This window comes from Peromyscus maniculatus, chromosome 10 (genome assembly GCF_049852395.1).
Source record: "Peromyscus maniculatus bairdii isolate BWxNUB_F1_BW_parent chromosome 10, HU_Pman_BW_mat_3.1, whole genome shotgun sequence".
In the NCBI taxonomy this organism is placed as follows: domain Eukaryota; kingdom Metazoa; phylum Chordata; class Mammalia; order Rodentia; family Cricetidae; genus Peromyscus; species Peromyscus maniculatus.
The window spans coordinates 92268919-92294850 of NC_134861.1; the positions used below are offsets into that span (position 1 = coordinate 92268919).

At 45.5% G+C, this 25932-nt stretch overlaps 1 pseudogene; it reads right to left on the reverse strand.

Moving 5' to 3' along the window:
• Positions 1-5828: 5828 nt before the first annotated feature.
• The window catches only part of LOC102926383 (centromere protein T-like), a 66763-nt pseudogene continuing 46659 nt past the window's right edge, over positions 5829-25932 (reverse strand).

The following is a 25932-nucleotide window of genomic DNA, read 5'->3' on the forward strand; positions in this document are numbered from 1 at the left end:
ATCTTTCAGAAACACATCTGATCCTGTGATCCCTCCAAAAGGTTCTTCAGTCTCAGTGGACCAGGACACGGATGACAGATGCAGCACTGAGGTTCTTGATGTCGTATCCGAGCCCCTTATTTGTATCACCAGTGTGTAAAAAACCCACATGCATCTAAAGAAGAAAAAGGATTCCATCGTGAGCTTTCCTCTGCCTTCCCCTTCTCCCACACTGCTTCTTTCCTTCCCACGGCGCCTTTATTTGATAACCTCTTATTTACCTATCAAAGTTCAGTGTCAACATCCCCCACTCTGTGACACTTTCCCCACGTCTACCAGGGAGAGCGTTCACACTCACAGTTTGTAACTGTGGCGCACCAACTGACTGGGGCTCCCACACTCACGCTCTACACTCCAGCAAATCTATAATTATACTGTGATAGAATTAGGTTTTTAAATAGCAAGGCAAATTTTCTACTAGACTATGAGTTTGTATTAGGTGCCAAACTATGTCTTACTAATTTTTGACTGAATTAAATGTACATGCTCTCTAATTTACACATTCTCACTATCATAGATAGGAAGTCTGACCTCTTGAAAAGAAGAAACATTTTGCAAATAGATATTTGGGTAGATAGAAAAGAATTGGCCCAAGACGTACATCCAACAGTAATCAACTAAGCCTGGATTTTAGGCAGAATTAGCATAAATGGGCTCTGTAGTCAGACATTCTAAGTCTAAGTTTGCCAGATGCCATCCAAGGCGTGCATTTAAATTTGAATTTCACATAAACAATGAAGTGTAGTGTATGCCAAAGTATCACAGAAAAGGGCAAGTATTGCAGAGATGTCCTTTGTGTGTGTGTGTGTGTGTGTGTGTGTGTGTGTGTGTGTGTGTGTGTGTGTGTGTGTGTTTTCCATGATCTGTCAACTCTACATACCATCAGCTCTTAGCTCTGCCATTTCCTGGCTGGGCAACCTCAGATGAGTGAATTGAGATCTCTGTAGTGAGTCCCGTCCTTCTGAATGCATAGCTAATAGAAGCACACACCTTACAGAACTGACAATTAAGGAGTCCAGTGTCATCCTTACAACACAATTCCAGCTTTTTTCAAGTCTATCAAATGAACTCAAAACTAACTGGAAATGCAACCATATGTAATCCAGTTTAAATTTTTGGTAATGGTGAACAAAATAACAAATGATGTGAAAGACCATGTTCTCAGGTCAGAAAGCAAAAGTGTCATCTCAGTCACAAAAACAGGAAAGACCTTGATGTTAATCATTTTTACCCATTTATGCACTGCTATCAGTTCTGTTACACTATCATATCAGGAATATTAGATTGGTCTTTAAACCCACTCTCATAGCAAATGCTCAAACCTGTATCATAGGTCAATAGGCAGACGTGACAGAGCCCAGATCGTTAGAGCATGAGTGTATGTGCATTATAGCATCGTTACTGCCTGATCATTGCCCATCCAGTCAAACATAGGCTCAATCAGCTGGACTAAGAAAAACACAGTCAAGGGACCAGTGAGACAGCTGAGCAGGAAAAGGTGCTGGCCACCAAGCCTCAAGACCTGAATTTGACTCCCAGTACCCACATAGTGGAAGGAGAGAGCCTGCAGGTTGTTCCACGACTGTCATACCTGTTCTGTGCCACGTATGTGTGCACACACAGGAAATAATAAATAAACAAATAAATAAATAAATAAATGTAATAAAGCCTAGCCAAGTGGAGAGAGAAATGTGTCAAGTGAGAAACAACTCTGAAAGCTTCTATTAATATACTCTGGTGGGAAATAGCGTCTCTGGCATTACTATTAGGAACACACACACACAGACACACACACGCACACACACAGACACATCTTAAAGCGATAAAGGGCCTGCAGAGAGGAAAGCAAAATATGCTTGCTGAGCAATCATTACCGAACAGGGGGAAGCTGGAAATCAACAAAGAACCAGTCATGAGAAATTTATAAGTTAATATCAGTCACACCTGCAAATTACTACAGTGAGACCCCTGACCAAATCCAGAACACTGTTTAAATGTGTTCGCTGAGATGTTTATATACCCTGGGAGTCACTGAAATGCTATGGATCTACATTTGTCGGTTATCCCAATTAAAGACGCCTGTGACGGCGTGGATGAAGCAAACTTCAGGGTACCACACAGAGCGCCTGGAGGATCTGCAATGCATTCAGTCACATACCTTGTCTTTCGGGATGCAAATGTATTGCTTGTACTTAATTCCCTTAAATCTTTACTTCTTAAAAATGGCAAGACTCGGGCTGGAGAGATGGCTCAGCCGTTAAAGGCTAGGCTCACAACCAAAAATGGCAAGACTCTTAAATGCCTTAAAAAAAAAAACCTCCAACAGGCAACACTCTGGTGGTGCCTTCAGCCATTTTACCAAAGCATGTGTTTGGAGTTGTTGGCAAAAATAACCCATTTGAGCAACAATTTGCACACATGTCACATCTCTTCATCTCCCTTGTTTTCAAGGAAAAGGTCAAAGCCATCAAGCCGACATGCTTAGCCAGAGTTGGAGAGCGGCGTCATTTCACGGCCATGAAGTGGAACTCACAGCAAATGAGGCTAATCACTCAGCAACTAGGAGGGAAAGAGATTATGTGATCATCATTTTCTCACCAATTGAGAATCACTGTGCATAAAAATAGAAATTACTGAGGGGAAATTCAGGCTACTTAGCGAGGAAACAAGAGCACTAAATAAAAGCATCTCTTGGCTGAGGCTTGACTTTCCATTGTAGGCAAAACAGAACACTCTCTGAGATTTGAAAGGAATGAGAGCAAGAAAGAAAATGGCTCCTGAAAACCATCCAGCTGTTTCTTTATTCTCCAAATATGGTTTGTGGCAGACACCCTCAGTAGCCTGGAAGATGCCACTCACCTGGTGTGGCTTACACACTCTTTCTGCTATTGAATGGAAAATAGTTCTATTTCTGCGTATTGGCTGCAAATATAAATGGTGTTGTTCCAAACACGCTTGCAGGAGTACTGTGAAGAGCCACGAGGCCGAGGAGAAGGCAGCGATGTGCACCTGCCTGTTAAAGCCTTCCGCATAGCCTGCTTAACTTTTTCACAGGAGCGTCTAACAGCAAAAGGGCTCTCTGACAAAGCAGGAAGAAAAGGCCTTCCTTTCTCAGTGGTGATGCCTCCAAGAATGCCTAGGCAGAATTAAGTTTCCCGTGGAAGAAATAGACAATAACTCTTAGGAAAATGCTTTTCAATACCAAAATTGCATTCCAAGGATGATAGATTCTGTTAAAGAAAAACCTAGCTGGGCCTTTTGTTGGGTCAAGCACCTTGGTTGGTGCTGGGAGCGTAAAGGTTGGGGGATGGGAGGCTTTCTGAATAAGAGCAAGAAGAAGCCAGCATCGAGCAAGCCTGAGAGGGGATGAGAAAAAGAAGCCCAAGAAGCCAGCAAATGGGGAAGACCAACTAGATGTAGTGTGTTTGCCTGACCAGTGGGAATCCCTATAACGGGCTGGCCAAAAGCAGCTACCAGGGAAGAAATGTTTCACAGATGGCTAAGCTGTGCTCTCTGTGTGGTGTGGCATGGATGGTAACACGCGCCTCCTCTGTGATTCCACGGTCCTCTAAAGACTCTGATCACTAAAGCCCCGTTGATAGAGTATAGCTCTCGGGTATCCCCAAAGGCCCACATGTTAAAAGATAAGCCCCTGCTTCTTGCTACAGAGAACGGGTAGAATCTTAAGAAATACGTCTAGGCCGGATGTGCTGGCACACACCTTTAATCCCAGCACTGGGAAACTGAGGCAGGTGCAACATCTCTGTGAGTTCAAGTCCAGCTTGGTCTTCATAGTGAACCTTCCACGTCTCTCATTCCATCCATGAAAGGAGGAGCCTTCCCTCTCCATGTCCCTCCGCTGGTACACACGCCTCTTTCTTTCTGCCTCATGCTCGTGGATTAAGATGTAAGCTCTCCGCTACCGCTCCAGCATCATGCCTGCCTGCCCGCTGCCATGCTCCCTGCCATGATGGTCATGGACTCTAACCCTTTGGAACCATGAGCCCCAAATTAAACGCCTTCTTTCATACCCTTCCTTGGTCACGGTATTTTGTCATGACAACAGAAAAGTAGCTGAGGCAGTAACTGAGACAGTAGTGATGATAACTTTCAGCCTGAACATCCCGTCTCCACCTGTAGACCTTTAGAATAGAAGCCAGGAGGCTCTGGGTGTGAGGAGAGCTGCCCAGAGGTCTGACGACGGATCAGAAGTTCCCCGTGCTTGGGGCTGAGTGAGCAACACAAGACGGGAGAAACTGCCTGTGTCAGGATTGCCCCTTCATTTGGACTTATCGCCTTGAACTTGTTATCCAGAATTCAAACTGACAATTTCTGGCTTAAAAGAACTAAGACAGCCCTCCAGCTTACTTTATTTACAGCCAGTAGATAATGAAGAAAATCTGCCTCCATTCCTCTCTGTGTGGTGATCATACTTCCAAAAGAGCACATCTCACCTTGGAATTTTTTTTTCTCATGGAAATTAATTACACATAATGTTAATTAAATATCAGCCCAAACAAAGATCAAGTTTAATATTGTGAATAAATATAAAGGAAAACATGCCCAAAGCTTAAGGTAGAGGTGTTTTCACTGGCATAGTGGCCAAGGTGTGTGTGTGTGTGTGTGTGTGTGTGTGTGTGTGTGTGTGTGTGTGTGTGTGTGTGTGCAGCTTAGAGCTCCTGTGTGTGACAATCTGCCAGGACCTCAGTCTGGCCAAGGTTACTAAAAGACATGAAACATGAGACATGAAACATGGAGATGAGCAGGGCAATCTTCAACTTTTAAAAACTCACCAACCTTATAGCAGAGTAACTCCTAGACCTTGAATGACACACAATTTCATTGGCTGACCTTTCAAAAGGGAGATCTAACTAGACACTCTGATATGCATCTCTGAATTATAACGAGCAAGCAGGGGTCCCCAATTCCCCCACCTCCACAACCAGCCATCCGGGTAATCTTGCTAATTAAGATTCTCAGCAATGCTACCTCACTGCCCACACTGTGCGGGCGGGCGGGCTGCTGCAGGGGGCTGGCCCCCTCCCCGACAGGCTACCTGATGTGTTGTCCCCCACAGAGATTCTGGCTTATGATGATTTACAATGTCTTTCTGTAACAGCCGCCCTGTGTTTACTTGGGTGCCTAGAGACAGGGTCTCTTCAGGTGGGTAATCATTCGAATGAGGAAATTCAAGAAATCACTGTAATCTCTACCTTACCTACTGCACAAAATAAATTCCATGTAGATTAAAGACTTAAAGCCGAAATCCAAACCCGCCAAAGACCAGAACAAATGAGCAGGTTTGTTTTCGTGTTCATAACAGTAAAACCTGGCTAAAAAACTAACCTCATCCTTCGCCGATGGGGTAACACAAAAAGTTTTTCTTGTATTAGTTACAAGCTTTCTTTAATTTTAGACAAAAAGAGAGGAAATGTGGTGGTATTGTGTTCCCCAAAATATCGTGTACCTTAATAAACAATAATAATTGTAGTATTCACAGTGGAATAATATGCAACCACTAATTAGCCCTTTAAAGGAAGGGATGTCAACTGACAAAATGGAGCAATGGGTAGTGTCATCCCTTACACCTACATGAAAGAAGGAGAAAACCAAATCCCCCATGCTGTTTTCTGACCTCCAAACATGGCATGAACACACACACACACACACACACATACGCACACGCACACGCACACACACGCATGTACACACATACACACAAGTTAACATTTAGATTTTGCACAGAAAAGCTGCCTGTGACTTGGTGTTAAAACAAAGCCCTGGTGCGTCTAGGGTGGAGACTTCCGGGGACCATCAATCTCTTCACGCCGCGCTATATGCTTTTCAGTACAGTTCCATGTCTGTGACAAAAGAAGGTACAACGCAGTCACATCAGTAAAAGCATTTAACTTGTGAAATCCCACTCATCCCGGGGGAAAGGGAAGTGTCATTTAAACAGTACGATCCTGGTTCGGCTCCTGAGGCGCTAAACCGCAGGCCGGACTACGTGGATCCTGATGCCCACCCTGTCACTTCCTAAGCATGCCTGAAGCCACTAGTCCCCTGGGTGCCCATTTGCTTTCCATACACTGTGTATGGAAACATGCCCTGGTGTCGGAATAATTAATTGTAAGAGCTAACACCTGTAAGTGTTCCCAAAACCAACCAGTGCTACTTCCCTTGTTTGGTGCAATAAGGGGTGGACACATCATCTTTTCTTCATTCGTGGGCTTCAGTTTTTATGCCTCTCCTAGCATGAACATGTTTCTGGGGTCCATGGGATTATGGGATTTAAAGATCTATATTTTCAATACTATATGGAACCTAAACATGAGTCAACAGCTTTTAGCAGTCAGCCAAATAAGCAGTTGTTTGCTTTGATGACCGTGTGCAGGGTGTTATTTTTACTGAAAAATTATGCTGAAAAATATTCACTGCGACACTTTTAAATACGGCCCATGCATACCTAGCTTATGTGGAAGTTAAGGGCATTTCTTTATGGGTACTTTGTCTATTCTCAATTCTTTTTCTTTACACATTGACCACAGACCTTAGTCACAATAGAGGATGTATTTCTTCTTAAAATCTAAATAACTGTTGAGTCTCCATGCTTTGCAGATGACAGATATAATTACAAGGAGTCCTAGACTTTCTGTTTGCCTGGTTTGACCTCTTTTCAGGATAATTTCTCTTGTACGCTTTTATGGTACAAAGGGTTCTGACTTTTTCTGTCCTGAATTATTTTGTATGTTGGCTTGATGAGGGATGGAAGGAATTCCTGGGGAGCAAAAGCCACACAATTATAGTCTCTAGGAGATAGAACACCAGAGTATATCTGGTCCTGGCTGCTCTGTGGCCTGAAGGCCTCTTGGGCTCAGCTTTGACTGGCAGCAGCCACAGAGGTTCAGGTTTGGTAGAGCTCCCAGTGGGCAGGTAAGAGCCACACTCAGAACAAGCAACCAGAATACGGTTGCCACCATGGAGATGCTCACAGTGCCATGGAGCAGCAGCCTAGAAAATGCCATGAGACAAAAGAAAGAAACCTAGTACTGGTGTGTTTTAAGGAGTCCAGGGGGATTTCAAATTGAAATCTACCTTGCTTCCCACTAGAATTCCAGGTACAATTTGGGGTAGAGTGTCAGATTTGGCATTGGATATGGACCTAGGACTGAATATATCCTCTATGTACTCTGTACTAAAACAGTACAGAAAACTCTAAAACTAGCTCAGGGTTCACTTCAGACAACAGGGAAAATGTCCACTGTGTGCAGTAATTATATGCCACAGAGGGGCCCACCAATCCTCAATGATACCAAGGATCCAGTTATCTCAGAAAGCCTTGACATTCAGAATTTGACTGCCAAATAACATTTAGGCAGGAATTATAAAACTATCTAAAAAAAAAAAAATATTCTGAAAGCAGTTTCCTTAATTTTTTTTTTCAAGGAGAAGCCAGTAAAGGAAGTGGCTGGCCAAGGTGGGCTGGCAGATTCAAAAGCACCTCAGTTACATGGGTGGTCAGCTGATCCAAAATAGACATGAACTTTAGTGGACCTAATCCTCAGTCCTAACCCTCAACCTCATCCTTCCTCCAGGCCTTCCAAAGACATGTGTCTTTTAACTGATCTATGTGAAGAGGCCTGTAGAAGGTTATGCCTCATGTTTTTGAATTTTTAGTTTTATTGAATTATTGAAGGGAGGAAGAACACTTCCGTAGAAGAATATGTTATTAGGAATATCCATTTACCTGATGGAGCAGGCTCAAAGCTCTTGAGTATTTCTACTAGTTACTGTATTAGTTACTTTTCAACAGCTGTGAAAAAATACATGACCAAGGTTACTTATAAAGCAAAGTGTTTAATTTGGGGCTGATGGTACTAGAGGGTTAGAGTCCACGAACATTAAAATGGGAGCGTGGAGGCAGGCAGGCAGGAACAGTGCTGGAGCAGTAGCTGAGAACTTACATCCTGATCCAACGGGAAGAGGCAGAGAGAGATAACTGGGAATGGTGTGAGCTTTTTGAAACCTCAGAGCCCACCACCAGTGACACACCTCCAACAAGGCCATGCCTCCCAATCCTTCCCAAACAATGCCACCAACAGGGGACCCATCATTCAAACATGGGGCCCGTGGGGGCCCTTCTCATTCAAACCACCACAGTCGGGCACAGAAGGCAGGTTCCTCCTGGACTGACTAGTTTGGCTGTTGCTGCTGCAGTTGTTCTAAAGGTGTAGTAAAGCCAACCAAAGGTTCCCAGCCAGGCATTTGGAATCTGCAATGTCAGAACTGACTAGCCGTTGACTCCACTTCCCACTCTCGGTAAACATCAATAAGGAGAATAACCAGGGTGCTCACCCTCAGCAGAGGTTCCGCCTCTTGAAGTCTTTGGTTTTAAACATTCAAAAGTCAAGACTCGGGTATCTTTCTTGAACACTGCCTAGAAAACCAGCGTGTGCAAGTTCACTGTTCATGTGAAGACAGAATCTTTCACCGGTAGCTTCTTTCCAAGAAAAAAAGGCAAGTGCTAGGCTGAGTTATACAATTAGGACAGTCTCTCTGTGCTTATCTATAGCAAAACATGCTACAACTTAAAGCTGTGCTGTACACACAGGCACAAGAAACCTTGCCCTGCAAACCTTGGTTAGCTCTCAGAACGGCCACTGTGGATTCATCGTGGCTCGGGGGAGCAGAGGGAGAAAGATGCTGTGGTTTGTGTCTGAAATGGCCGCCACATGCTCATCTGTCTGAACATCTGGCTCTCGGTTAGTGGGCCTGTTTTAGAAAGCGATGGAACCTTTGGGACATGAAGCCTAGGTGACAGAAGAAGGTCATGTTGGGTGGGTCTTGAAAGTTACCCTCGCTCTAATTTCACCCTTCATCCTCTATGCCCCCCTGCATCCGTGAAGCCTCTCTACCACGCCTTCTCCTCCACAGTGAACTGAACTCCCTCTGTACCCACGAGCCAGAATCAACCCCTCCTCCCCTCCATTGCTTCTGCCAGCTGTCTTTTCACAACAGCGAAAAGAATATAGAATACAAGACAAAAGGCTAGTGTCAGCCTGGGCCGATAAGGAGACCCAAGATGCTTATCTATTATCCCCACAGCTCTTCCTTCCATAGCGACCCAGCCAGAGTACCAAGTCCATCTGCACATCCAAGACTACCTGTTGCCTCTTCAGGTGTTTCCTTAATGCTTTCCTCCTTTCAAACAGTTGTAGCAACCTATTTCTCCCATATTAAAATATGTGGAGAAAAGCCAGATATGGGCATAATCTTGAAATAGGTCAAGGTACTTGCATGGTCTTCATTTGTAAAAGATTAGTATTATTTATTTGGGCAGGGGTAGGAAGGTCTCATGCCACAGTGACCTTGTCAGGGTAGGAAGGTCTCATGCCACAGTGACCATGTCCAAGTCAGAGGACAATTTGTAGGAATCAGTTCTTTCCTTCCACCATGCGGGTCCTGGTGGAGGGTAAGGTATCCAACATTATCCAGTGTTGAATTTAACAGAAATGACCCATTTTGCTGGCTCTCTGCTCAGGAAAGTCATCTGTCTGTGAGGATGAGGTAAGGAGTTGGAACAGAAGGTCCAGCAGGAGTGTAAAGATGTGAACAGCCAGCCAACCTTGAATCATTTAAAGGGGGAACCAGCCATGTTTTCAAAGACTTCTATGTTAGTCAGTCCTCAAAGCTGGAGGGAGAGATCCATCCAGAGTACCTGGGTTTATCCTCTATTTAATGATGCAGGGTTTAAGCCTATCAAAGCCAGCGGACTGGATGCTACACAGAGGGTTGTCAGTAAAGTTCCTGCTGCTGGGTAAATGTGAAAACCAGAGTTCAGATCTCCAGCACCCACATAAAAGCCAGGTACAGCAGTAACCCTAGAACTTGGGGAAGGGTACAAACAGGAGGACCTCTAAAACTCACTGACCACACAGCCTAGCTGAATCCACAGGCTCCAGGTTCAGTGAGGGACCCTGTCTCTAAAGCAGGTCAGGGGGCCAAGCAAAGGATGGCTCAGTGGGTAAAACTGTTTCCATACCTGATGGCCTGAGTTTGATTCCAGAACTCACATGGTGGAAGGAAATAACCAACTTCAGCAATTTTTCCTCTAACTTTCACAAACACACACACACACACACACACACACACACACACACACACACACACTCACACACACTGTGGCAAACATGTGTACATATATATGCAGAAACACACACACACACAAAAGTAATCATTTTAAAAATTATTAAGAAGATATTGAAAATTGACCTTTGGCCTGCACATTATCCCACCGAATCCAAACATGGAAGATTTCTAGGACTTCCCTCCTCGGTTATGAACATGACACATTGGCCCTTCTTCCGATCTCTCCCACAGCCAATTTATACTTCAAGGTGTTGCTGGGGGCCTCATCAGCCTCTCCCTCATAGTGTCAGTGGGTTTTTCCATAATATACAACATAAAGTCCAGAAATGTGAACCCAACCCATAACCTCAGCTTCATTTCAAGCAGGAGCCCGCATTATCACAAGCCTGCACCCCATCTTTGTCCCCAGCAAAGCTGCTAACCACTAAGCTCTCCAACTACTAGAACCTTCCCCTCCAAGGCAGTCAGGCTTGACAGTCATGTGGTGATATTTTATTTGTGCTGAAATGTGACATTTTATTTGTGCGTTAATAAACAAAGCTTGTCTGGAGATCAGAGGGGAAAGGCCAGCCATTTTTAGTAAACAAGAAGTCAGGCACTCACCCTTAATCCCTTAGCAGGCAGGATCTCTGTGTGTTCAAAGCCACCCTAAGGGAACAGAGCCAAGTGTGGTGACATACACCTTTAATCCCAGTACCAACCATAGAGCCCTGGAGGTCTGTACAAACAGACAGACAGTGGCAGAGTTCAGAAAGAGGAAGTGAGGTAGCTGGACTAAGAGAGCCAACGAGAAGGCAGAACAGCAAGGCAATAAAGGCGTGGGTAAGAGGAAGTAACTCCATTTGGAAGTTGCGGAGTTGGTGAGGCTGGCTGGTGGCTTTCCCTGTTTCCCCTATATTCGGCCCTGTGTTTTTTATTTAATAAGACCATTTAGAAATTCCTTCACACAGTCCCCTCCTGAATGGCTCTAAAATTGTAAATTTAGAAGAAAGACATATGCATTGTTAGAAAACAGAGACAGGCCTGGTGAATGATGAACATCACTGGGTGTTATCGTACTACCTGCTACTAGCTGAAGTAATAACTGAATATCTACTGTGTAGACAGAATCACATCTGATCTGGATGTAGAGGAAGTAGAAACTGTCTAAGATATTAAAATGAAACAGGGAACAGGGTAGAATAGAAGAGAGACAGAGACAGAGAGAGAGAATATCTCTCATACACTGGTTCTGTGTCTGGCATGTTCTACAGACAGCCCCTTTATCATGTGACAAATGTATATCCTGAAGGGTTGGCTCAACCCTTTTCTGGAACTTGTGTAAACCAGGTTGGCCTCACACTTTCAGCAAGCCTCCTGCCTCTGCCATCTAAGTGCTGGGATTGTAAGTGTGCAACTTAAGTTTATCACACTGCACCTTGTGAATGCATCTAGGGAAGATCTGACAACAAACCCCCATTAAAGGATAGCTGCCTCTTTTTCATCTGTGGGTCTTGAACTGGGAACCACGGTGACGGTGCCTAGGCCCCGACACAAAATAGACTCTTCAAACAATTGTACTTTATAGAGCTTTTCCTAAGCCAGAAAAACCCAAGTGGCTCCAGGGTCTGCAGCTCCACTGGATGAAAGCTTTCTCCTTTTCCAAACACTCCTTTTGACTTAGAGCATTTTCCCAGGTCATGTTTTAAATATAATCACAGGTATAACTCATCTTAATGGGGCAGGTTACACAATAAGCAAGTTCTATTAGAAACCAAAGCAAATTAGAAGAATCATTTGCAATAGCCTGTGCTCCCGTGGAACCTGCTGAAGTTATTTAGCCTGCCTTTCTTACTAAACATCCTGCCACTTTCAAAGCGTTTCAAAGAATCAATTAGCTAATCCCTGAAATACCTCAAAGGGTTTAGCAAATGGTCTCATAACATTTTAGAGATAAATTTTAAAAAGACAGAAAAAAGAATGGTGAGCCTGAGAAGCAGCTGGCTTACCCAGTGATGCAGGACACCTGAGCAGCCCGCAGCCGAAGCTGAGGCTTAAGATACAAACAAAAGAGTTCTCCTCCACCGGGGACTCCTGCTTCTATCACTCACTATTCGAAGAAGATTCATCTGAAAACTCCAGAATTAATGTTAGATTTCCAGAGCAACTGTGACCAGCCACTCACGGAAATAAAATATCATTTAAGATGTTTGTGGGGTACGGGAGGATCCCCCAAAGTTGAAACACTAGGGACAGCACCACGAAAGGTAGAGGAGCTAAAGACGGCTACTTTGGAACTGCTCAGCACTGACGAGTGAGTGAGGCACTCAGTGTGAATGGGAAACTCACACATGTTCTCGCGACAATAGCATAGTATTGGGCAACAGGGTGGGCGGTATCATCCCCATTCTAAATCTGAGAGCCCTGATGCCCGGGTTGGTTAAATGATCTCTGCTCCCACTTAACAAGCGACAACCCTGTGTTCAAACCTAGATGAGTCCTCTTCCAAATGGAAGATGATCACTGGGCTAACCTGCCCTGTAAGACAAGAATGCATGGGGTGAGCTTTCTCTGCCAGAGCCCTGAAAGAAACAGCTAGCGAATGCACCTGAGTCACTGAAGGGCAACTGTATCAAGGGTTTCTCTACAGTGATAGGGCACAGAGCTGAACTGTGTCGCTGGGGGTGGGAGCATGGAGGACGAGACTTAGAAGGCAGCTTCTCATGTTTCTTAGTGACTTAAAGGTTGACAACAGAGGGTCTACCTAACCCCTGTTAGAAAGGAGCACAGTAACAAGAACTAGAGGAGAGAAAAACAAGCACAACACATCAAACTATGGACAAAGAAGGGATTGTTTGCATCAGACCATCAGCCCGGGGATCTACCCATCCCCTGAGTTTAGTCGACAGCTACTGCGCAGAGAACAAACAGCTACACCTATCAGTTCTTCCAACTTTCACTCTGCTAAATCTCTGTGCAACGAGGAGTGACTGTACCATTAAAGACTAAGTGGACATTGAAAGGAAAGCCTATTATGAAACAATACTGAAATTAAGATGAAGTGCAGACATCAGCGGCAGCCCCATTCCTCCCCTAAAACAACCCTCGCTATTCAAAGAGCTTTTGCTGCCTTGAACAAAGTGTGCATCCTGCTGAGAGAGCACAACTCAGTTTAAAGGTAAAAAGATGATGGTGTGCTGCACACCATGGTGGGGACATGTTCCCCCATTATTCTTTGTCATTGTTCTGATCGATGACTACATTAAAAACTCAGAGAAAGTAACTGAATCCCCTAGATTGCCGTCACGGGTGAACTTGGCTAAAGAATGTCTGAGCTATAGCCGGGTCTTGACATTCTCACCATACACATCACGGTAGGAACGGAGCTAACTGATCAGCAAGTAGTGATGGCTAGAGCTGCGATTGACCATACAGAAGAACAAAGCCCACGGCCAAGTCCACAGGCTGTTCCAGAGTTTTGTCTCATGGTTGGCTATAGGCTGAGCTTAAGGTAATGCTGGGGCAACAGAGACCATCTCAGCTAACCAGAGCTACAAGGAAGGAAGCATTGCTCTGGCCCAGATACTTCCCACTACAGGGCAACGAGTGTGGTGGTCCAGAGACGAAGGAAGAGGTGGTGGGGGTGTGGGGAGGGGGAGGGGGTTGCTTTTCTTTTTCAGCAGAGTTTTAAACCTTTTAGGCCAAAACTTACTTCTTGTAGCAAATGGCACTCCTGTGGATGGCCCATATTCAGGAAGTTGTGGGCAACACAAATTGGGATTATTTTTTTTTTTAAAGGACAGCATAACCAAGGCAATTCATAAAGTAAAGCATTTAACTAGGGGCTTGCTTACAGTTTTAGAGGGTTTGTTCATGACCTCATGGTGGGAAGCAGACAGGCATGGCACTGGAGCAGTAGTTAAGAACTTTACATCATAAACTGCAAGCAGCAGGCAGACAGGGAGAGATTGGGTCTGGCTTTGAAACCTCAAAGCCCACCCTCAGTGACACACCTTCTCCCACAAGGCCACACCTCCTAATCCTTCCCAAATAGTTCCATTAACTGGGGATCAAACATTCAAACTTATGAGCCTATGGAAGCCATTACTATTCAAACCTCTACAGTTGCCTAAACATGACTGACATAATGAAAACACTAACGGACATGCCATCATGGACAAGGTAAGGTTCCATGTTTAATGAAGAGTTACAGGCAATCAACAGCTGCAGAGACAGGAGAACCAGCTTTCTCCAATGATGAGCTCCCTAGTAGCATACTCTATGACTACCCAAGTAGTCAACACAGGTACATACAAGTAACACTACTTGGACTCGTGTGTGTGTGTGTGTGTGTGTGTGTGTGTGTGTGTGTGTGTGTACCAATAATAATTACAGAGGAGGTCATGAATTTAAGAGGGAGACAGAAGACATAGGAGGACTTGGAGGGGGCAGAGGAAGCATGTAAATGATGTAGATACAGTACTTGGTAGGAAAGTCTCAAAAAAAAAACCCTTTCATATATTAAAAAAAAAAAGTATCTTTTCTTCCTTTTGTTAAAAATAGGTTTTCCCATATGATACATCCTGATTACAGCTTCCCCTCCCTCTACTCCAGTTCTTCCCCACCTCCCCTCCCCTCCAGATCCACTCCCTTTCTGTCTCTCATTAGAAAAGAACAGGCTTCTAAGAGACAACAACCAAACATGACACAATAAAATACAAGATAGAGCAAACACCGTCATATCAAAGTTGGATAAGGCAATCCAACGGGAAGAAAAGAATCCCAAGAGTAGGTACAAGAATCAGAGATCCACTCATTTTCATACTCAAGAGTCCCATAAAAAAAATACTAAGCAAAAAGCTATAATATATACACAGGGGACCTGGCTGACAAAAACACCCACACGTGCCCACATGGAGCTTTTACCCCCACATTCTAATGTCTTTGGTGCAGGAAGGTACTCTTCAGGCTCCCAAAAGAGAAATGTAAACACCAACTCAGCCATAAAACCTCTGACCTACAACGTTCCCTGCCTACAAAATATGCTAGGGCAGTGGTAGCACAGAACAGAACTTGTAGGAGTGGCCAACCCATGTCTGATTTGACTTAAGGCTCAGTCCACAAGATGGAACCCATTCCTGACACTGTTTAGGTAACCAAGAACCAGAGACTAGTTGGCTCAGAGACCTGGAGTAAAACTAAAACTTAGTGGTCTAAAAAAAAAAAAAAGTATCAATAAAATGACCCTTACTGATATTCTGCTCTACTCATAGAACAGTGCCGTATCCAGTCATCATCAGAGAAGCTTCCTCCAGCAGCAGATAGGATGCAGAGACCCACAGCCAGACAATGTGCGGAGAGAGAGAGTCTAAATGGGATGTCTCCATCAAATCCCTCCCCTCAGAGCCAGAGTCGGGAGAGGACACCAGGAGAACAAGGTCGTCTGACTCTCTAAGCCAGGCACAGATGCACTCACAGACTGAAGCAGGAAGCGCTGACGCAGGGCCGACGCAAGGCTGACGCAAGGCCGACGCAGGCCCGACGTGGGGCCGTACCACGTCGTCTGTGTACATGAAATAAAAGTATCTTATTGAGCACTTGGAATGCATAAATGGGCTCTTGCTGGTGAAAACAATGTACTCTAGAGATCACGCCTTGATCAAAACCATTCTCACATCCCTTAAGTTCACGTGAACACAGTAGCACTTACGAAAGCCGATATGCGTAAGGATGAGGCTCACACCAGCGTGCCTTTCCCCTTCATGAACAGAATGCAAGCAGAACAAGGGAGGGAACTGATGGGGACAGGCAGATTCACTGCAGCACAGAGAAGACATGCTGATTTCCTCCGGAAAGTAGAAGTTCTTGCACGTATCACTGTTAATTTTTTAAATTTATTCATTCATTTACTTGGTAATAAAAACTATCACGTGAAACATGGTATCTTAAAATATATGTATATCCATTATAATATAGGTAAATCTGGAGAATTAGCATATGGAATTGTCAATTTTTAAGGTCTTGAAATGTTACATCAAGTGGCCATTGTTTACCATAAAGCTTACAGCATTCTAAAAGTAACAGTTTAAAGGGAGGTGCATGATGATCAGCCCATTTCTCCTCAACATGACATCAGCATGCCCGGCCTCAGCACCAGATGTCTCTCGTGTGTCCCGCTGCTCTGTCCTCGGCACTGCACTGGAGTAATTCACCTTAAACGACCAGGTCTATCTCACGGTAGTTTTCATGTGGTAGCTTGCAGAAAAACTCTGACGATAAATACACACCCCGTAGTGCTTCTACATTATATTTTCAAAAGATAACTGTCTCCTGGGATTTTTTTAAAAAATTATTTCCACTTAAATCCTTTTTAAGTTTTATAAAAGCCCCCATTTTAAACAACAGGAGGGGTTTTGTCCGATACTCTACCTCACATACCTCCATGAATTATTTTTAGTATAGCATATTTACTATTGAGACAGTATGTCCATTTTTCATAAAGTCTCTAGTTAATTGCATTTCGAAACTCCATACTGAGCCACGAGGAAGAAGACATTACAAATCACTGGGCAATAACATTGACAACTGCTGGGGCCCTCCTACGATATTAGCCGCCGAAGACCAAGCAGCCAATCATACAGACCGAGTGAGGGTCGCTTTGCATAATGAAATGAAACTGCTGTGTTAGGAAGATAGGCAACCCTGACCCAGATTCATACAGTAGAGTAGCTGCCCTAGATGTCTGTCAAGATTGTGCATCAGAGTGTACTCTTAATCAGTGAGCAATCAAAACAAATATTTCACTTCTCTTCATAAAGCCATGCCGTGTGATTGCATCTGACACATTTGGGGAAGGTAATCCCTTACAGTTCACTTCTTCCTGTTCCAAATGGGGGCTGGGCGGCCTGAAGCCAGAGCCTCCTCTCTACCATAAGTAGAAAGACACTGGGCATTTCAGAGGATCTAGTGAAGTCATGTTTTCTTCCTGGAAATAAGAATTTCAGTAACAGTGATCCTTTGCCTAAACAGGATGTTCAAAGTCAGTGTGTGTGTGGGGGGGGTGTCTCCCAAATCAGACATGGTGGGAAATTAAGGTGAGATTCTTTTCAACAGAAACAAAGGCATCCGTGTGGTTGTTTCCATCTTTTTGGCAATCACAGGAAAAAAGGGGCAGGGCAAACACTCCAATCACTAATTAGTTTGGAAATGGTTGAGTAATTTTTCGTGCATTTGCTCATGGAGCATGTTTCATGGTGTGTACAGCCAGACTGCCCAGGGTTCCTGACTCTACCTCTTCCTAAGCTGGGAGACGCTCACAAATCACTGGTTCATCTGGGCCTCCATTTTCTCAAATGCTCAGTTTCAGACATGCTGATAACACCAGTGACTACTTCACAGAGCTGATGAAGGGGTTACACAACGTAAACAAGTCAAGCCTTTATAAGAATGATTTGAACATACTAACCATTCACTCAACAAAGGACACTGTTAATAATTAAATAATTCAATTAAGTCTGCTTAGGTCCAATAACTGATTGGATGCGTGTCCTTGGCAAAGTCATGCTCAAAGTAGGATAATATGAAAAAGTAACCCCGTGAATCCTAATTCTATGTACTTATACATACTTGCCTAGGATGATGATGATGATGATGATGATGATGATGATGATGATGTACAAAGACACACAGCAACTTTTTACCACTAGTTTCTTAGGGATGGGTTCAGCCGGAGAAGTGAAACAGAAGAGAAAATAAGCATGTGTGGTGGGACCTGAACATGTGACTGTTTAAAGCCGGAGCTGCCGAGCCTTGGACCTGGCAATGGGAACCAGAACAGGGTTGGGAAGAAAGAAAGGCTGTTGGAGGCTGGGCGTGACTAGGTACCTCCTTCCCACCTGCCCTTTGACTCTAGACTGCCAGCTCCTAGAGAACACTGGCTGTGTGGGGAACTTCAGCTGTGTTGGTGGTCACAGATGATTCGTTAATGGATGATTCTGTCCCCAAAGGCATGTGCTTCTGGTGTGTCAGTGAGGACTGATCATATGGCAAAGACTTAAGCAATGGAATTGTCCTTCCCCTTCACACTGTAGCTCCAGTATAGATCAGCACAGCTCCATGCTGGACCCCGTGGAGGACCCAGGGGGAAGGGCCCCAACCTCCATCTGGAACAGAGCTGAACTCATGGCAGGGGGAAAGAGAGTGGAGAGCTCCGTGTCGGCTGTTAGGTTGTCTGGCTCGTCTCTTCTGATCACATTCCTTTACCAGAGACAGGCATGTGAGTGTGTGTGCACTCAGCAGTGTGTGCTGTGTGAGTGTGTGTGCACTCAGCAGTGTGCTGTGTGAGTGTGTCTGCACTCAGCAGTGTGTGCTGTGTGAGTGTGTCTGCACTCAGCAGTGTGTGTGAGAGTGTGTCTGCACTCAGCAGTGTGTGTGTGAGTGTGTCTGCACTCAGCAGTGTGTATGTGAGTGTGTCTGCACTCAGCAGTGTGTGTGAGAGTGTGTGTGCACTCAGCAGTGTGTGTGTGAGTGTGTCTGCACTCAGCAGTGTGTGTGTGAGTGTGTGTGCACTCAGCAGTGTGTGCTGTGTGAGTGTGTGTGCACTCAGCAGTGTGTGCTGTGTGAGTGTGTGTGCACTCAGCAGTGTGTGTGTGTGTGTGCACTCAGCAGTGTGCTGTGTGAGTGTGTCTGCACTCAGCAGTGTGTGCTGTGTGAGTGTGTCTGCACTCAGCAGTGTGCTGTGTGAGTGTGTCTGCACTCAGCAGTGTGTGTGTGAGTGTGTGTGCACTCAGCAGTGTGTGCTGTGTGAGTGTGTGTGCACTCAGCAGTGTGTGCTGTGTGAGTGTGTGTGCACTCAGCAGTGTGTGCTGTGTGAGTGTGTCTGCACTCAGCAGTGTGTGCTATGTGAGTGTGTGTGCACTCAGCAGTGTGTGTGTGTGTGCACTCAGCAGTGTGTGCTATGTGAGTGTGTGTGCACTCAGCAGTGTGTGTTATGTGAGTGTGTGTGCACTCAGCAGTGTGTGTGTGAGTGTGTGTGCACTCAGCAGTGTGTGCTGTGTGAGTGTGTCTGCACTCAGCAGTGTGTGTGTGAGTGTGTCTGCACTCAGCAGTGTGCTATGTGAGTGTGTCTGCACTCAGCAGTGTGTGTGTGAGTGTGTCTGCACTCAGCAGTGTGTGTGTGAGTGTGTGTGCACTCAGCAGTGTGTGCTGTGTGAGTGTGTGTGCACTCAGCAGTGTGTGCTGTGTGAGTGTGTCTGCACTCAGCAGTGTGTGCTATGTGAGTGTGTGTGCACTCAGCAGTGTGTGCTGTGTGAGTGTGTGTGCACTCAGCAGTGTGTGCTGTGTGAGTGTGTGTGCACTCAGCAGTGTGTGCTGTGTGAGTGTGTGTGCACTCAGCAGTGTGTGCTGTGTGAGTGTGTCTGCACTCAGCAGTGTGTGTGTGAGTGTGTCTGCACTCAGCAGTGTGTGCTGTGTGAGTGTGTGTGCACTCAGCAGTGTGCTATGTGAGTGTGTCTGCACTCAGCAGTGTGCTATGTGAGTGTGTCTGCACTCAGCAGTGTGTGCTATGTGAGTGTGTGTGCACTCAGCAGTGTGTGCTGTGTGAGTGTGTGTGCACTCAGCAGTGTGTGCTGTGTGAGTGTGTGTGCACTCAGCAGTGTGTGTGTGTGTGTGCACTCAGCAGTGTGCTGTGTGAGTGTGTCTGCACTCAGCAGTGTGTGCTGTGTGAGTGTGTCTGCACTCAGCAGTGTGCTGTGTGAGTGTGTCTGCACTCAGCAGTGTGTGTGTGAGTGTGTCTGCACTCAGCAGTGTGTGCTGTGTGAGTGTGTGTGCACTCAGCAGTGTGTGCTGTGTGAGTGTGTGTGCACTCAGCAGTGTGTGCTGTGTGAGTGTGTGTGCACTCAGCAGTGTGTCCTATGTGAGTGTGTGTGCACTCAGCAGTGTGCTATGTGAGTGTGTCTGCACTCAGCAGTGTGTGCTGTGTGAGTGTGTCTGCACTCAGCAGTGTGTGTGAGAGTGTGTCTGCACTCAGCAGTGTGTGTGTGAGTGTGTCTGCACTCAGCAGTGTGTGCTGTGTGAGTGTGTCTGCACTCAGCAGTGTGTGCTGTGTGAGTGTGTCTGCACTCAGCAGTGTGTGCTGTCTTCCATCCCGGAAGGTTCCAGTGTGAGTAGAAAAAGAGGCAGCCAGCCACACTGTGCTTTCCCAGTCCATTGCTCTCTTCACACAGCTTCTCCCTTTGCTTCCTGAGCACTGGCCCACAATCCACCACTGAACCCCTTGAGCTAGATGCATTTGAGAATTCTCAAGTCCATCACCACACATTAGGTAATCATCTACATGAGATCTGGGTAGCACCTGTATTAAACACTTCTGTAGCAAAACATAAATAGCCAGATGAAATGAGATAAAAATGGAAATTGCCTCACCTCGGTTTAGGACTAGTATTTCCACTAAACAAATTTGCATCATGCTTATGAAAAATAATAAGGATTTTCCAGAGCTGTTTTAAACTGGAGTTGTAAATATTTTGGAGAGTTAGCTATTAAGGAAATCCACTTTCAAGTCCCTTCTAGCAGAAATGAAACAAAACTCAAAATACAGAGAACCTTAAAAAATAAAGTAACATGTTCAGCAGATCCATTAAACGTTCCCTCTACTTCTTGCCATGTACATAAAATTATATCAAAATTTAAACTCAACCGCCCAGTATAAAGCATCAAAAACTGGGAAAAGTGGGGAGGAAATCAAACCAAATTTGAACATGCTTCAGATCTCTCCACATTGTAGCTTTGACCTATATTTACATTAAAGATGATTGTTCATTTCAATAATCTCTAGGTAACTAAAATTTCAATATGCATTCAGGAGTTTGGACAAATAAAACCCGACATGCTAGAGAAATAATCTTGAACAAATATCAAAACAAGACAAAATTGCCTGAAAAGTAAATACATTGCGCCAACCCCTGCTACCCGGCAATCCAAAGCAAGAAAACTGTTTGAAGTTCTAAACTTCAGAAGGACTGTGGCAGTCACTGTTCCAGGAAGGGGTTGTGAAAAGGAGTATCTGTTGTGGTCAAAAGACCTGGATATCACTGTCCTCTCTGCCACATGCTTGTTGTGTGAGATCTAGCAACAAAGGGCATTCATCTCTTCCATGTGAGTTGGCTAGCAATCTTACATCTGCATCATGAAATCGCTGAGACTCATGTAAGAAAACCCTTCCATGCTCAGAGCTGTGCACAGGTGTTAGCACTTCTGATACGGCCGCTCCTTTTCCACCTGTCTTTCCTCCACGTGGACATACAGAGACCGCTTCAAAAGTTCACTGGGCTTTTCCCATATCAAGGCACATTCTGTTCTTTTTAAACCCCCAAGATAAAAGACTTTTTTTTAAAGAGGATGATTTATTTCGGTTCGTGGTTTCAAAGGCTTCAGTCCATGTTCACGTGGTTTTATTGCTTTGGGTCTTCAGTGAGAACACTGTGGCTAAGTGACGCTGCTCATTTCATGGTGGCCAGGAAGTAGAGACAGAGGAAAAGGATCCCAGTGTCTCTTGCAAAAGAACTTCTTCTGTTGCCTCACTCCCTGTCACTAGATTCCAGCTCCCAAATGCTGCAGGCCTCCCCAGAGTACCATAAGCCTTAAGACATGGTCTTTGTGAGACATTTCATACATAAGCCATAACCATAGGCAATACTTCTTGGTAATTACGGGAATTACTGTGAACTAAGAAAGAACAGACACAGATTTCATGTTTTTATTCTAAACATTTTCCCTCTAGGTTCAAACTGAAAATGTATACATCTTTTTCAGTGAAAGCAGCTTCATTTCCTTGTTTAACCAGGATTTTGCTGGACACCTATTTCATAAGAAACACAGGTGTGAGCAAATCTGTGTATTGCCTCCCCACTCAGGGCTAAGTCTGAGTAAGTTCTAGATTCTGGTAGATGCAGATTCTGAAGATGCAGGCCTCTGACAAGATAATTCCAGCAACTGAGGTGAAGACTAGTGAGCAAGGCTGCATGAAGCCGACAGTCTTCTGAAAGGTGCACCCCAGAGAGGTCAGATAAGGCTGGGGGGCAGGGGGCGGGGGGCGACCTGTTAGGTCTGACAACTCTAGACAGACATGATGCACAGTCCAGAGTTATCAGAGAGACTCAGAAAAATATTCAGGAATCAACAGACAGTGCCCTCGGAGTTCCTCAGCTCCCTGCTCCTCTCCTTCGCCCAGTTAAGTCTGAACGGTCCCGCCAGAGCCCGTGGAGATGTGTAAGAGCACCTCAGTCCTGAGGTCTGCAGGAAGATCCAGCCAGATGCAGGGCAGAGCTGCTGGGCTCTCTGTGAGGTCAGGATGGCAGGTGTTCAAGTCCTCTGGGCCTTGTAGTCAGACAGGAAAACCTTGAAGTGGGAACAAATGAGCCACAAGCCCCTGGGTCTGCTCATGAGGACCACGGGCAGTACGACAGAACAACAGCTCTTGGAATGAAGGATGCTCACATATCCCCAATGCCAGAGCAACATTAAAAATTCCTGGGATGAATCCACTGTGTTTTTCAAGATGTCCTGTAAGTATATCACAGACAGTTAAGCCGCTACTAAATAAAGTGGAGGATGCATTTTCAGCACTGTGCTTTATCAGCAGCCACTTGCTAGGGATGGTAATAACATAGTTATGTACTCCTCTTCTTGGTTGTGGGGAGAGCGAATCCATCAGAGCAGGGAAACATGCTTAGATACTTCTTAGAATGCCACCATGTGGGTGGGAAGGCATGAAGGGGGGGTCAAGGTACGAGGTTTCACTTGGTGCACTGAGATTCGGGGGGCAGCTGCATGTGCATTTGGCACCACCGTTCTACAGAAGGCCTGCGCTGCCACACTGGCAGAAGGGCTGGCTCGTTGAGAGCTCAGGAGCCCTACAGAACAGCAGATGAGTCTGGCTGGAGTTCATAGTCCACTGTCTATAAAACAGCCAGCTTCCCTGTACAGCCTTGTTCAAGGTCAATATTACACTCTAAAGGCCCTCCCAGAGAAGAGTCAGGAAGACAATTCCCTTGTGAGAGACCCTCCGCTGCTTCAGCCACTTTCATTTCCTTCCCAAGTGAGATGCTCCCACGAACCGAGGGGTCCTCACCCGCTCTCATTGAAGCTCACCATCTTTCTGACATGAATGGTAACAAACTGACAACTTCTGATAGCAAACCACGCCTTCCGTTCACCATCACAGTTAAGGGATGCTTTGTCCCTTCCGTCCACAGTATTCTGAGTCTAGCTACTGCTGTCATAATGCTTGCTCAGAGGGGTCGGAGTGGGCTTATCTCAGATAATGTGCACTGCAGAGCCTGGCGTTCCCAACCTTGGAGACAAGACGTAGAGCCCAGGCCTCCGTACACAACAAGTACCTAAGATCTCCCCACCTCAGGTGCAAAATTCTTCTGTTAACACCAGTGAATAGAGAGTCTGGAGTGAAATGCTGGTGCCTGACATTTACAAAGCACGGAAAATGCCAAAAAAAAAAAAAAAACAGTATAGATTCAAAACCATGGAAAACACCAATGCGAGCTTGTGCTAGCCCTGGTTGGACGGCCTATGCTATAAACGCCCTTCAGTTTGGTATTCACCTTGAACTTCTCAAATTAGCCACAAGAAGCTCTAAATGTTTTATGTGAATTCTGATTCGCAAATGACAGAATGAACTCGACATCTTATGCATGACTGACAAGGATTGTGTTATGCCTACCCCTAAATGTCACCCCGTTGGGGTTTACACCTCATCTTCTTAAACATGCCCTTTATTTGAGCAGCACACATGCGCTAGATTCATGCGCCAAGGCAATATGCCTTGTGTAATGCAATGCTTGATGTACACTTGATTTTAAAGTTGGTGAAACTTAAGGCACGAGCCACCCCTGCCATGTCTGCGACTTCAATCCCTCTTTGGGGCCCAAGTTTATTTTTGCACACCTACAGATGTTTTCTACTTTTCTCCTCCACAGCGTGACTATTACGAGGTTATCTGGAACAAAAAATGGAGTCTCCCTGCAAAAACTAAAGGCAAAATGCAAACAGATAAGAAGGTGGAGAAGTGAGTGAAAAAAGGGGTGGCATGCGCTAAGCAACGGGACACCGCTCTCCTCGCCGTCTCTTCCAGGAAGGACTTTGCTACTTACTGCTCTTGTGCATCATTCAGCTGCATCTTCTTCCATCCACCAGGCCCACCTTTTCCTTTCACTTGTCCAATGACATGACGTCCACAGGGGTCCTCCCAACCCCAGGGATCAGGATGAGAGGAACTGGAAGAAAGGAACTCATCTCCCAGGGACCCAGCTAGGGCTCCCAAGCACACATGGCAGTCAGCCCTCCACCTCCTCAGAGAGGAGACCACTACAGGAGAAGAGAGGCCCGCTACCCCTCACTGGGGCCACCCTAGCCCATGTCACTGCTGAGCTCTGGTTTCATCACCCCGCCCCACCCCACCCCACTGGGCGAAGGACTAGTAGTAGTTCAGTGTCTTTTCTAGCTGCCTCAGCTCGGCAGCTGGGAACATTGTAAGTAGTACTGACTGATGTACTAGTGATGCTGGAACACAGAGCCCAGGAGAACAGGGAATTAACAGTGGAGTAGATGGGGCAGACAGAAAAAAACGGTCCATTCAGAAGATCTGATGGAAGATTTTTCTGAAGGAAAAGTCACCAGTAGAGTCTTGAAGGGTGAGCAGGGTTTCCCCCACTGAATGATGAAACAGAGAAGGAGATGACCAAGAAGCATGATCAAAGGTAGCATGGCTGGGATCTGGGGCAAGGGCAGTTGGCAGTCAGCATTGCTGGACTACACAGTGTAAACCTGGAGAGGGGCTGGATGAAGCTGGAGGCCATGCAGAGGCCAAGGTGTAAAGGGTGTAGATTGATTTTGTGAGTGGGGAGCTGCCAAGGACAGTTTTTAACAGAAAGCCAGGCCAATTTGTGTTTGTTTCTTTGTTTATTACTTCCATTGTTATCTTAGTACCAGGGCATGCTAGGCACATGCTAGGCAAGCGCCCCAGAGCTGAGTTGTATCTCCGACTAGATTTGCATATTTTGAACCTCCTGGGTCAAAGTAAGGACGACTGGTGTGGGGTGAGCAGGGCAGGGTTGGAGGTGTCAAGAACAGTTACGAGGCGTCTGCAGTTGTCAAGTCCAAACACGACGATGCTCCAGTAAGGTCAGAAGTGACCATGAGGAAGCGTCGGTGGAATCATTGCTGAAAGGACTCTACCAATCAGGTGGGTCTGATGGGGGAAAGCTTAGAGCTCCTCCCAGCTTCGTGACACAGCAATCATTTTACCAAAGCTGGAGGAAAGGAAAACCTGAGCTGGAAGTCATCATGAATCCCAACCCCCTGTTCCTAAGACGAGAACTCTGCTTAAAGGCTGAAGACTTAAGATGTTACTTACTGTACCATAAAGAACCACTTTCCCTGAAGGGCTTGTTCGCGGAAGTTTCTCTGTCTACAATTCAATTTGCTCTTTCCCGACTCCGTTATGGTGAGTTCAATTTGCTCTTTCCCGACTCCGTTATGGTGAGTTGAATTTGCTCTTTCCCGACTCCGTTATGGTGAGTTCAATTTGCTCTTTCCCGACTCCGTTATGGTGAGTTGAATTTGCTCTTTCCCGACTCCGTTATGGTGAGTTCAATTTGTTCTTTCCTGACTCTGTTATGGTGAGTTCAATTTGTTCTTTCCCGACTCCGTTATGGTGAGTGTCCTAATACATAAACAAGCTGTTTCCTTCCT